This window comes from Macaca mulatta, chromosome 14 (genome assembly GCF_049350105.2).
Source record: "Macaca mulatta isolate MMU2019108-1 chromosome 14, T2T-MMU8v2.0, whole genome shotgun sequence".
In the NCBI taxonomy this organism is placed as follows: Eukaryota; Metazoa; Chordata; class Mammalia; order Primates; family Cercopithecidae; genus Macaca; species Macaca mulatta.
The window spans coordinates 102,079,632-102,092,624 of NC_133419.1; positions in this window are offsets into that span (position 1 = coordinate 102,079,632).

The following is a 12,993-nucleotide window of genomic DNA, read 5'->3' on the forward strand; positions in this document are numbered from 1 at the left end:
TAGCAAACCTCATATCAGAGTCTGATTCCCAGATAACTCAGTCTGCCACAATTGATGCCTAGAATGATCTGAGAAAGCAGGTAATAAGATAGGGTTTGGTGGTGAGATTGCTTGCTGCCTGACTGGCAGTGTTAGCCCCATCTCTGAGGTTTTTGGAGCACAGACAACCCTGGACATGTGGTGGTGATCCTATAGTTAAAATTTTTACTGGTGGTAAATTGGGCTAGTAAATGGGTAAAAGGGGATGCAGTAGTTGATTCTATATATCAAGCATCCACAAGTATGGGGAGAAAGTAATGTTAAGGGAAGTGAAATTGGATGGCTGTTGCTAAGCTCATTTGACCCTCCAGAAAAAGAGAACAAAAGACAGACTGATTAATAGCCAATTGAAAGCCAGTGTGCAAGCCAGTGGGCTTCCTTCCTGTCATACAAACAGGCCCTTGTTTCCTGCAGAGGGAGGTCAGAGAAAGCTGGATCAGGCATAGTACTTAATCATCAGAGTGGCTGAGCCCCACAGAAGATTAAACTCCCAGTCAAGGTAAGTCTGCCATGAAGGAATAGGACACTGGCACATGCAACAGCAACATCTGGGTTGTTACTCCAGAACTTTTAAACCCCTAGACTCCTCTGAAACTTCTGATCCTTCAGAACTGGCCAGCTCTCTCTCTTAATAGCTACCACCAAATCCCTTGTATTTGCAGACAGTACAGAGCGGTCTCTTCTTTGCAAGTCAACATGTGACCCCTCAGAATGTCTCCTCATATCCCTGCCACCACCACGAATAAAACTAATTAGGATTAAATAACAGTGTCATCAATCTGGAAAGTACTGAGCTTGGAAATGGAGGAAAGGAACTATACCCCAAAGGAGCTCCATGACCCAGCTAGACTGTGGACAGGAGCCAGGGGAGACATGTGGGACTGGATTCTGAAGGGTGCTTATCAAAGGGGCAGGAACATAAGAATGAAGAAGGAGAGTTTGATAATTCTGGGAGTACACTCCCAAGATATAGAATTTATACCCTGATAAAGACCCCAGGAAATGGTGAGGAATTGTTATTACAGTGGGCTAGAAGCATGGGAAAAGCAATGGCCCATGCTCAGTGGGGTTGAAATGCCAGATTTGCTATTGAAGATGGTGAAAGAAGGGATTTAAAAATTCAGGGAACTGGGCATGTAGCGTAAACATTCTATGTAAGGCTGGAAAACCCACAGGATGATTAGGTTTTAGGAAAAGGGACAGAGAATACACCATTTACGAAGGCTATAAAAATTGCACCAGCATCACTAAGAAGTTCCGTCAAGACTCTTCTCTCTAGGCCAGAGCTGGTGATAGGAGAGACCAATCCAGAACTGGTCTCATTGATAGCAATGGGGATAATAGGAGCAAACCCATTGAAACCAGGTGGTAGCACTGAACTTTTAAGATCCAGGTGAATGCAATTATCATTAAGACGGTTAAGGTCAGAGAAGCAGTGAAGGGGGAGTGATCCGCAGATCATTCTGAAGGTGCTGAATAAAGCACACGTTGCTAGGGCAAGATAAGAGGCAATCCAAAAAGACAGTGCTCAACTAGCACCATCAGAAGAAATCACGTATGGATGGTCAAGGAGACTGAGTGTAGTTTCCCCAACAAAAAGTCATAATCACTAGCCAAATGTTTGAACTAGAGCCTGCATTTGGACCTAGAACCCAATGATGGAAGAACCTTAGGAAGAAGCTCCTAAGAGAGCTGGCAGTATCTCAGTAAGCAATGGCAGTAATGATTCTCCATCCTTCCCCATTGGAAGCAACAACCATGTTCCAGGGTAACTGAACATAGGGAAAGAGAAATACACAAATGTTTGGAAGATTGTTAGACACAAGGCCTGAGTTGACACTGATACCTAGAAACCTGAAGCATCACATGTCCTCCTACACTCCCTCTTTTCCTCTTCTAATCAGTATACATGGAATCCACTCAATAAATGGAGTTCTAGCCAAAGTACATCTCAAAGAGGGACTTTTGGGTCGTTAAGCTCACCAGGTGGTCAGTTTTTTGGTCACTGAAGGCACAATTTAAATAGGTATATTTGATATTCAGTACAACTATTACATTGGACCTTTAACCTGTGGGATAAGAGCTATCATAGTGAGGGAAGGCCAGGTGAAAACTTTCGAATGCTCTCCCCTGCCTCATCCAAATTAATGAATCAAAACAATATTACATCCTGGGGTACTGGGAGTGGTGGAAATGAATACTGTCCTAAAGGTTCTTTTTTTTTTTTTTTTTTTTTTTTGAGATGGAGTCTCGCTCTGTTGCCCAGGCTGCAGTGCAGTGGCGTGATCTCGGCTCACTGCAAACTCCGCCTCCCAGGTTCACGCCATTCTCCTGCCTTAGCCTCCCGAGTAGCTGGGACTACAGGCACCCACCACCACACCCAGCTAATTTTTGTATTTTTTGTAGAGACGGGGTTTCACCTTGTTAGCCAGGATGGTCTCAATCTCCTGACCTCGTGATCCGCGTGCCTCAGCCTCCCAGAGTGCTGGGATTACAGGCGTGAGCCACCATGCCCGGCCTGTCCTAAAGATTCTAAATGACACTGGAGTGATGTTTCACATCATATCTTCATTTGGACCCTAAAGAAACTAGATGGATCCTGGAGGATGACGTATGCTATCATAAACTGAAACCAAGTAGTAGTGCTAATTGTAGCCACCACACCACATGTGACATCTTTGCTCAAGCAGATGACATGCCCTCAGGCACATGGTATGCAGACCTTGATCTGGCAAATTTATTCTCTTTTTCCTGTCAGAAAAGAAAAACAGAAAGAGTTTTAGTTGTGAAAAGGACAAGAGCATACATTTAACAGTTTTGCCTCAGTGGTATAACTGCCATTCTGTCATGATATGGTTTGAAGACATATGAACTGTTGTATCAATAACATCAACCATTTAATATATGCACCAAATATGCACTGGATAGTGAGAATTCTAAGATGCTGTCACAGACTGCTGAAGTCCCAGCTGAAGCACCAGTTTGGAGGTGTATATTATGAAGATGAAATACTGTCCTCCAGGATTTAGTGTATATCTTGAGTCATATCGTTATACGGCACTGTGTTCTCAATAGGAAGAATTCATGAGTCCAGGAACTAGGGGGTGGAAAGAGGAGTGGCTGTGCTTGTAATCACTCCCACAAATCCCCTTGGGAAACTTGTGCTTCTTGTCCCTACAACTTTTGTATCTGCAGTATGATCTTCACATCAACTTTGGGATTTGCAGTTCTCATGGCCCAAAGAGGGGACACTTTCACCAAGGTTACATAAAAATTATCATTGAACTATATGCTGTGGTTAACATCTGGGTAATTCAAGCTTATTGTTCATAGGGAACATTAGACAAGAAGTGAAGTCAGATCTTTGGTAATTAACTCTGATGATCAAGAGTAGGAAATGCAGTTACAAAATGGGGAAAGGCAGAAATATGTTTGGCACCCAGTTCAGGTACTGGGTGCCTCTTGGTGCTTTCTCAACCAATTGTGACAGTAAATGTACAATGCAGCCACCCTACTGTGAGGCTCAGGGGCTCAGACCCTTCAGGAATGATTGTTCAGGCCAACAGTTAAGCAACTGAAACCAGCAGAAGTGCCAGCCAAGGGTGAGAGGAATCTGGAATAGATAATAGAAGGGGGAGAGTATCAGTATTAGTTGAGACCAGCTGTAGACCAATCTTTTTGTAAATTTCCCCCAGGAAGATAGGTTACTAGATTTTGGACATGCTGCCCCCTTCATATAAATGAAAGAGAGGATTCAAGCGACATGAGTAGTAGAATGTGTTGGACACTGTGATGTGCCCCCAAGATCTCTCTTTTTAATGAAGGGCCTGTTGCCCACTCTCTATAAGTGCTGTTGACAAACAACTTTTATGTCTTAAGAATTGCTTCAGCTCTAATGAGCCACTTTGCTTATGGTCCCACCCTTCTGAATGGGCCCCTGATTGAGACCAGGTTACCAAGTTCTGGCCCTTTTTGGCCCAATGTAGAACCGTTCTTATGAACTGTTTCATCTCTTGAACTCTTCAAATGATTGATAAAGCTATGATCAGGTCTGCATCAGAGCTCAGCTTCAGCATTTGCATTCAGTAAACGCTAGCTATTGTTAATTGACAAACAGGATTATTTTAAGGATAGAGTAAGAAAAAAGAGGTGAGACTATTGTGAAACTATTTTAATGATCAGTGTTCATATAAACAGGTTTCCTACGTTAAAATCTTTTTTGCCTGTTGCAAAAAGTAGAAGTAATTTTAAGCCGTTAGAAATATTTTATTTTCCTCTCTTGCCTCTACTCTTGTGTTTCCCATGGTTACAGTTACCTGGAGAAACTGATTTCTTTCACACATTAAGCCCTGCGAAATGAATGGGATGATGTAACCAATCTTCTAATCACAACTGTGTGTCTCTCTGTGTGTGTATGTGTTTGTGTGTATTCAAATCATAGACACTCAACAGAGGTTCTATGACAAAAGAGTTTTCACTCTTGAAATGTCAGTGCAACAAACAATGTAAATATTAAACAATAATACAGTGTTAGCTTCTTTTTTGACTCTAAAAGAAAAATAACTTTGTTTCACCAATTCAGCTAATAATTTTAACACCCATTATGTTCCTTTTAACACCCATTACATTCCTGGTCCCAATCTGGGAATGAGGGATATAAATAAGTGATCCCCAAAATCTTACTCTTTAGAAATTTGTAGATATCTATTTTTATGTTTTCTAATTTCCTGGTAATTCCTACTAATGTGGTCATTGAGGAGTCAACTAAAAAAGGAGTCTTTTAATTTAATAATAATATAATAACTGCCATCTGTGAAGCACTTACTGTGTGGCAGACATCATGCTAATAGTTTTATTAATGTTTAAGCCAACTTAATAAATATTTACGGAACAGCCTTTGTGTACCAGGCACATAGTGAACACTAGCACGATGGTCTATGCATCAGGCACATTGCCTGTCCTTACGTCACTGATTGCCTTGTTGGGAAGACAAACCTACAATATAAAAAATGCTATACTATGGAAAGAAAAGGGTAGTATTGGACAAAGAATAACATAGAAGCAAGTCTCAAACTACTTTTGCATGGTCAGGAAAAGTTTTTCAGAAAAAGTGATATCTAAGCTGAGACCTGGAACATAAGCAGGCATTGGCTAAGAGATTGAAAGCTTTGGAGGAGGAATAGCATGCACAAAGAGCAGAGGAACCAGACAATTTTCATCAAGCTGGAAAGCAATGTGGTTACTGGGAAACAGTGATAAATGCATCAAGAGAAGGGAGCAGAGGACCAGCCAATCATAACAGACCTTGCATACCTATAAAGCGGTACCTATGGATGTATCCTCTACTTTTTCCTAGGGCAATGGGAAGCCATTACCAGGATTTTAGTAAGGAGACAGATGACTTTTTGTATTTGCAGTTGAAAAGTTTCATTCTGGCTGCATCATAGGTTACAGAGGTAAGCAAAACCAGAGGCAGCAAGGTGGCTGTTCAAATCATCTCTGTGTTAGAGGTTAGGAGTTTGGATGAGAACTTGGGGGTTAGCAAGACGCTTAGAGGTTCAAAGCGTGTTTAGGAAACAGTAATACTAGTTATCAGGGAATGTTTTGGGATGTGGTACTGAGGCCAAGGAAGAATAGGAACACTGCACTTAGTCCTGCAGATGTTGCCTTGAACAAAAGATGGCTGCTCAGGAAGTGAGCAGGTGCTGATTCTTCTGTGAGCCCAGCTTACCTGATTGTGTGCTCTGGCATGGCCTGTGTCCGTCAGGGGAAAAGAAGATCTTTTCTAAGTTGCACAAAGATGCCATATGGGCTACTGGTGACCGTGGAGGATGTTAAGTATAATCCCAACGTTTCTAGTTTGGACAGTTGGATTACTGGTAGCACCATTTGCTGAGACTGGGAACAGAAGTGGTGGTGGGGAAGAAAGTCATGAACGCAGTTTGCACCACAGGCTGGGAAAGGTGTGTGTGTGTGTCTGTGTGTATGTGTGTGTGTGTGTAGAGAGGTTGGTTAATTGATACAAATATATAGCTAGATAGAAGAAATAAGTTCTATTGTTCAATAAATAGGGTAGGGTGACTACAGTTAACAACAGTATATTGTATCTTTAAAAAAAAAACCTAAAAGAGAGGATTTGAAATGTTCCCAGCACAGAAATAACACATACTTGAGGTGATGGATACCCTAAATACCATGACTTGCACATTCTGCATGTAGCAAAGTGTCATATGTACACTATAAAAATGTACAAATATCATGTATCAGTAAAAACTTATGAAGTAATATTAAGCCCATTTTGTAAGAAGAATTGAGTCGTAGAGAGGTTAGTGTTTTTCTTGAGGACATATAGTTAGTAAATGGTAAAACTAGGATTCAGATCTTGATACTATATTTTTTCCTATAATTCCTAAAAAATAAGAAAGACAGAAGTCAATTACCATCTTAAGGTGTCAATTACCATAGTATGGGAACTACATTGTGAAAATAGATGTGATTTTATTTGGGAAATGTACCTGAAAAATTGTTAAGTCATTTGTATATTTCACTTCTGAATACCCAGAAACTTAATTTCAAGAAATGTTTTTGCCTCTAAGCTTTGTTTTCACTTTTCCTCTCTTCCCTCTTGCTGTTCTATTGATTTTCTCTTTTTTTTTTTTTTTTTTTTAAAAAAAAGCCCTTTCTCTTCTCTGTTATTCAAGCTCCGACTTCCTCCAAGAAAAGATTCCAAACATCCTACTTGATAGAAATATTCCTCTCATGAGCTTCCTGGGCATCTTGTGTATACTTTCACTTGAATTATCACATTACCCTAATAGTTGGTTTACTTTTAGTTTTATATTCCTAGTACCTGGCACATAGTTACTATTCAGTAAAGAGCGTTCGATAGAACACTGTGTGGGTGAACCACTTCTCAAAGCACACCTCTTCTAATAAGACTTCATTGATTTACCCATGCTATCACCTAGTCCTATGATACCCAGACACGAGTGGACATAAAAATGAACTAGGAATTTTTTTAAAAGCATAGATTTACAGGGCTTACTCCAGACCTACTGAATCTGAGCCAGGCCCAAGTTATCTGGACTTAGAAAATGTTTCCCACATGACTATACAGTCCAACCAGCCATTTAGGAGCCACTGTTTTAGCCCCGAGAACAGTCTGATAAAACTCTTCTACCAATGTGTGCTTATAGTTGTTATATTTTATATGGTGTTTATGTAATAAATTTGTTATATCATTATTAAGGAATTTTGAGATAATTACATATATCTAAACTATTTAATATAACACCAGAAACTCAGCAGGCTGATAATGGTGATAATACATGCTTGTCCACAGAGTATTCTCCTATGTCTCACATCTTAAATTTATTTAGTTACTTACAGTCCTTTCATTTTAAGAGAGTTGCATGTCACACTTTGTATATTAAGTAAAATATATATAAACATACACATGAAACAGGTATTTTTTCTACTTCTTGGTAAAACATATTTTGTATGATCATATTACTGTTTTAGAAAATACAGAAAACATTTTTTTATCTTGCTATCTGTTGTGCACTTTATAAATTTTGCCAACACAGAATCCATCTGGGCTAAGGCCAGCAGAACTCTTTCACTTTTGCCTTGTTTGCGTATTAACAACACAGCTAATGTCAACATGGCTTTATTTGCTCTTGCTCCAAAAAAGCTGACCAGAATCCATGTAGATACCTTATAAATCATTTAGATTTTCTTCTGCACCATTAAGAAAGTGTTGACATTTTTTAAAGGAAGGCTTTTTTTTCAGACTACAGTAATTCTAACATTGAGCACCAAAATCATTTTTAGGATGGCATTATTCATTTTTCTAAAATGCCATGTCCAGATCCCCATTTTTTTCAAGAACCTTGGCTGAATTAAATGAGTGACTTGGCTTGACTTAACCTCATAAACTTCAATGTCTTAACATTTTGCCGTGGAAGTACATTATCATTGACAGGGCATGTTTTATGTTTTTTTGTTCCCATTTTCTCTGTTAGCAATCAAGAAAACCCGGAATTTCTTGATTCAGTAAATATCTCTGCGTCAATAATGTAGTCATACTTTTTGGATTATTTCTCAACACTTTAGTTAATGTGACATCATTCCAGATTATCTTACTAAGTCTTTTATACTCTCACCATACTTTCAGATCTAAGATTTATCACTTGTCCTTCCTTCTGCAAGTATGCTGCTTCCTAGGGCTGAGATCTCTGAAGGAGTTCATGATAATTTCAACATCCCAATATTTTGCCATACCTTCCTTGGGGAAGAGCATCTCTCAAGAGTGGTATTTTCCAAATAACCTCGCAGGAGCCCTGTCAAATGTAAGCACACTTCTGGAACAAGTTAATTCATTTTTACCCATTTTTTGAGATGATATTTACTGGGTGGGTTGAGTCACTGAACCTGTTCCTGCTGCACTCTCCAGTCACATCACAATTCTGTCATCCAATTGCCTGTGTCACAACATTAGTGTCCCTACCTCCATTCTTCCTAATTCTACCTCATTCTCTATATAAGAGCCATGATAAGATCTTCAAACATCATACTTAGGTCATTCTTTTGCAAAGTCTGCAGAAATGCCTTCTTTCATATTAAATCAACTTTGAATTTCTCAGTCTACAGTGAGTCCTCTTGTCACTAAGCTACCTCAAGGCCATCCCACATCATCATTTGTTGTTGTCCAGCATGATGAGCTCTTGGGTCCTAGCCATTCTATTCTTCTTTAAGTTTCTGAACTTATTCTCACATTTCATTCCTTCTGTCATGTTCAGTGCGTTCCATTTTAATCACCTCCTTGTTCTGTACTCCTTCAACAATTATATTTAGACATAGCTAAGGGAGAGTTGAATTTCTGAAAATATTTGTGGGGCTCTAAAATTAGTAAGGCAAGTTGCATTTTCAATTCACTAGAGGGAGTGAATTTAAATACCTAAAATAACCTTCCTAGAAATTACTCTAAGAAATTAAAGGAGTTCTTTTAAAGAGCAAAAATTCCTCTTTAAAAGAGTAATTTAGAATCACAGAATAATAGAAGCTTAGTCTAAGGAGATCACTTAATCCTAAACACTATTTTTTTTTTGAGTCAGAGTTTCGCCCTTTTTGCCCAGGCTGGGGTGCAATGGCGTGATCTTAGCTCACTGTAACCTCTTCCTCCCAAGTTCAAGCCATTCCCCTGCCTCAGGCTCCTGAGTAACTGGGATTACAGGCACACACCACCATGCCCAGCTAATTTTGTATTTTTAGTATGGACGGGATTTCACCATGTTGGCCAGGCTGGTTTTGAACTCCTGACCTCAGGTGATCCACCCACTTCAGCCTCCCAAAGTGCTGGGATTACAGGTGTGAGCCACTGCACCCAACCCTAAACCCTAATTTTAAAGCAATAAAACTATATCATTGTAGTCTGTGTTATATTACATGTTACTTATATGTTGCCTTGTGCTATGGTCTGAATGTTTGCATGCCCCCAAAATGCATATATTGAAACCTAATCACTAATGCAATGGTATTAGGAGGTGGTCCTTTTGGGAAGTGATTAGATCATAAGGACAGAGCCTTGTGAATGAGATTAATTCCCTTAGAAAAGAAGCCCCCGAGAGTTGCCTTGCCTCTTCCACCATGTGAGGACACAGTAAAAAGTGTCGTGAGAAAGCAGGCTCTCGCCAGACACCAAATCTGCTGGTGCCTTGATCTTGGACTTCTCAGCCTCCAGAACTGTGAGAAATAAGTTCCTGTTGTTTATAAACTACTTTGTTTACAATATATTGTTATACCAGGCCAAATGAACTAAGACACTTTGAAGCTGATTTCTTAATGTTTCATATCTTGTTTTCCTACTTGCTCCTCCTGTATTTTCTTTCCTAGTTATTGGCACTTTCATCAATTCAGAGGCTTGAGTTAGGAACCTAGAAGTCATCAAGACCTCGCTCCTTTGCTCAACTCTACACCATAATCTCTTTAACTAGACTGTGATCCCTTGAGAGCAGGATAGTGCTTGTTAGACATCCTATCTCTCCTACCGAGCACAGTACTTAGAATACAGGAGGTAATCAATAAATTCTTACATTAGTAAATGAAACTTATCCTTCTCTTTTCCCTTTATCTAAACCATTATCAAGCTCTTTTGATTTTATCCCCTAAATAGTTATTTAATCTGATCTCTCTTCTCACCTCTGTTCATTCCTTCTGATTTTACCCCCTAAATGGTTATTTAATCTGATCTGTCACCTCTGTTCTCATTATCTCTTATCTAGACTGTCAAAATAATCTGTTTATCCAATTTTTCCCCCAACCCTCTATTACCATTTCTCAAAATGATTCATTTTGAATTAAAATATGATATTGCCACTACTGGTAGAATCTTTTCAATGGCTTTATAGCATCCACAAGATGTTTTATAAGCCCCGTAGCATAAGACAAGGCCCTTTGTGAGTCCTTCAACCTTTCCAGTCTCAGGTTGTGTTACTCTGTCACTCTTCTTTTCAAATAGTACCAAATCAGTTTTATAAACCATGACATATATAGCAGATGGGCTTTTAGCCTGGGTTGGCAAAAAAGCCAGAGAATGATTCCTAGAGAGGAAGACACGTTAGAGAGACCAGAAAAATTAGTAAGCGTTAGGGGGAAGAAGGCAGAGACTTTGAAAAAAATATAACCTTACCTCTTTTTGCCCCTGTTTGGTTCTAAATTATAATTGTTTAAACCTTGAAAATGTATTGCTTGAAGTATAAGCAAGATGCTGCATCAAGCCTTTTTTCAGTTAAGTCATGTGGTTGGTGGCAGGATCTTTCATTCATTTACTCACTCGACAATTATTCATTGAATTCTCTTTATGCACCAAGCATTGTGTTACACACTGATGGTTTAGAGGTGGGCAAATGAGGTATGCACCCTGACCTCATGGAAGACAGACACAGTCATTACTCAGTTACCCTTCAAAGCCTGAGACCTAAAGACCTGATTGGACAACAAGAGGAGACCAGAACTGCCAAAGATGTCTCTTTAGCCCCTTTTCTATGTGAATGTTGTGTTAATTCAATCAGGAATGAATAACAATTCACCTCCTTAGTACATGGTGGTGAGAACAACTGATACTTTTAACTCTTTGACAATGATACTATCGTACAGATGAATCACAAGAGATCAGCTTATTTAGGCATTATTCTAATAATGGTTAGTGGACAGTTTTGCCTTCAAGCATGGAATCAGTCTAAGAAAATCTTAGAAGCTTTTTTAATTCACATCAATGTCATCACAGGAGTATATATATATATATATTTTTTTTAGGTGGAATTGATGTTTACTATACCCTTAAAGCAATAATATTGCACTGTAAGAGGCTTAACACATTTTTAACAACGTCTCTTACCATCCTAGAAGCACTGCTGGATACATGTTTTCAAGTTGCTGTGGTTTCAGTGCAGAAAGGTTCTTTAAGGTAGCATGAAACACAAATCTAGCACTGCAAATAAATCCTTGGTTTTATTTATCAGGGTTTTGGATAACTTAGGTGTCATCTGTGTAAGTAACACAGAGGTCTCCTATGTAGCTAATTACTCAACATAGTTTTTAATCTTACTAGCTGATGTATCAATGCCAAGAACATATCCAAATGGTATATTTGCTGCTCTTCTGTAAGAATGTTTTTTAATATCTAATATGACCAGTTTAACTTATTGTTTCAATTCTCTATTTGCAACATTCAAAAAGAGTTCTTTACTAAAATCTTTTAGTGTTTTATTTTCAATTCAGTATTTCCTAAATTGTGCTTTTATTTAACTAGTTTTATACTTTTAACTCATTCATCTGGAAAATATTTTGAATTTTAAAAAATTACACATATCTGGTCATATCACTCCAAAACAAGTTAAATGAATGAAGAAACCAGCAGTAAGAATGAGATGTGAAAATGGGAGGGAAAGGCGAAAGAGAACCCATACATATTCTCAGGTAGGCATTAGTGGCCAAACATAGGCAAAGAGACAGGGTAATTGTTTACCGAATGTCAGAGAAAGAAAAGAGATCCAGAAACTGTAGAATCAAATCCAGAGGCAGGTGTGTAACTATGGTTACAATGGTTACTGTCTGTTACTTTAACCAAGAAAATGGAAGGCATCAGGAATCCAGTCACAACTAGGATTGCATGGCATACAAATCAATTAAAAAGTATTTCACCTGTTTGGAGAGTAATAGAATTATAGGTCAGAAAATAAGAGACCTGATATCACAGGAAAATAAATATTATACCATTAGCACCACTACCACTCCTATGACCATTCCTTTAACCATTATGAAGATGCATGTTTACTGCAATATACCCAGTGAAATGCCTACGTTTTGATAAAGGTACTCGGTGTGCCTGTTTAGATGTCAAAAGCACTCATCGGGCCCAGATACCTGCCACTATAAACTAGTAAAGCTGTCTCAGTATTTTCTTAGCATTCAGAATCCTTTAAAGTGCTATTTTTTTTATTCTTTTACAATAGTTAGGATGAAGTAAAATTCACATGACACAGAAAATTTCAATATATACTGAGATGGAAGGGAGAATGGCAGAAACACAGAGAATATCTATGGTTAGGACACAGGGAAGGGAGAAAGCACAGTGAAGGAGATAAAGAAGGGCTGATAAATGAGTAGGAGAGAACTTAAAGAATACAGTCTTACCAATGCCAAGATAGTAGCTATTAAAAAGAGGAGAAATGTGTGAAGGTGCGAAATGCTTAATTTCATCAAGTGCTGTAGAGGAAACAAGAATGGTGAATTTGGTAATTAAAAAGACACTGGGGACTTAGGGAAAGTGGAAATAATAATAAGTAATGTCCATTGAGTACCCTCTACATGGTGGTTATTATTTTAAGAACTTTTTGTATAATATCTTATTTAATCTTCATGACGACATGAAGAAGTTTAGGAGGTAGGTAC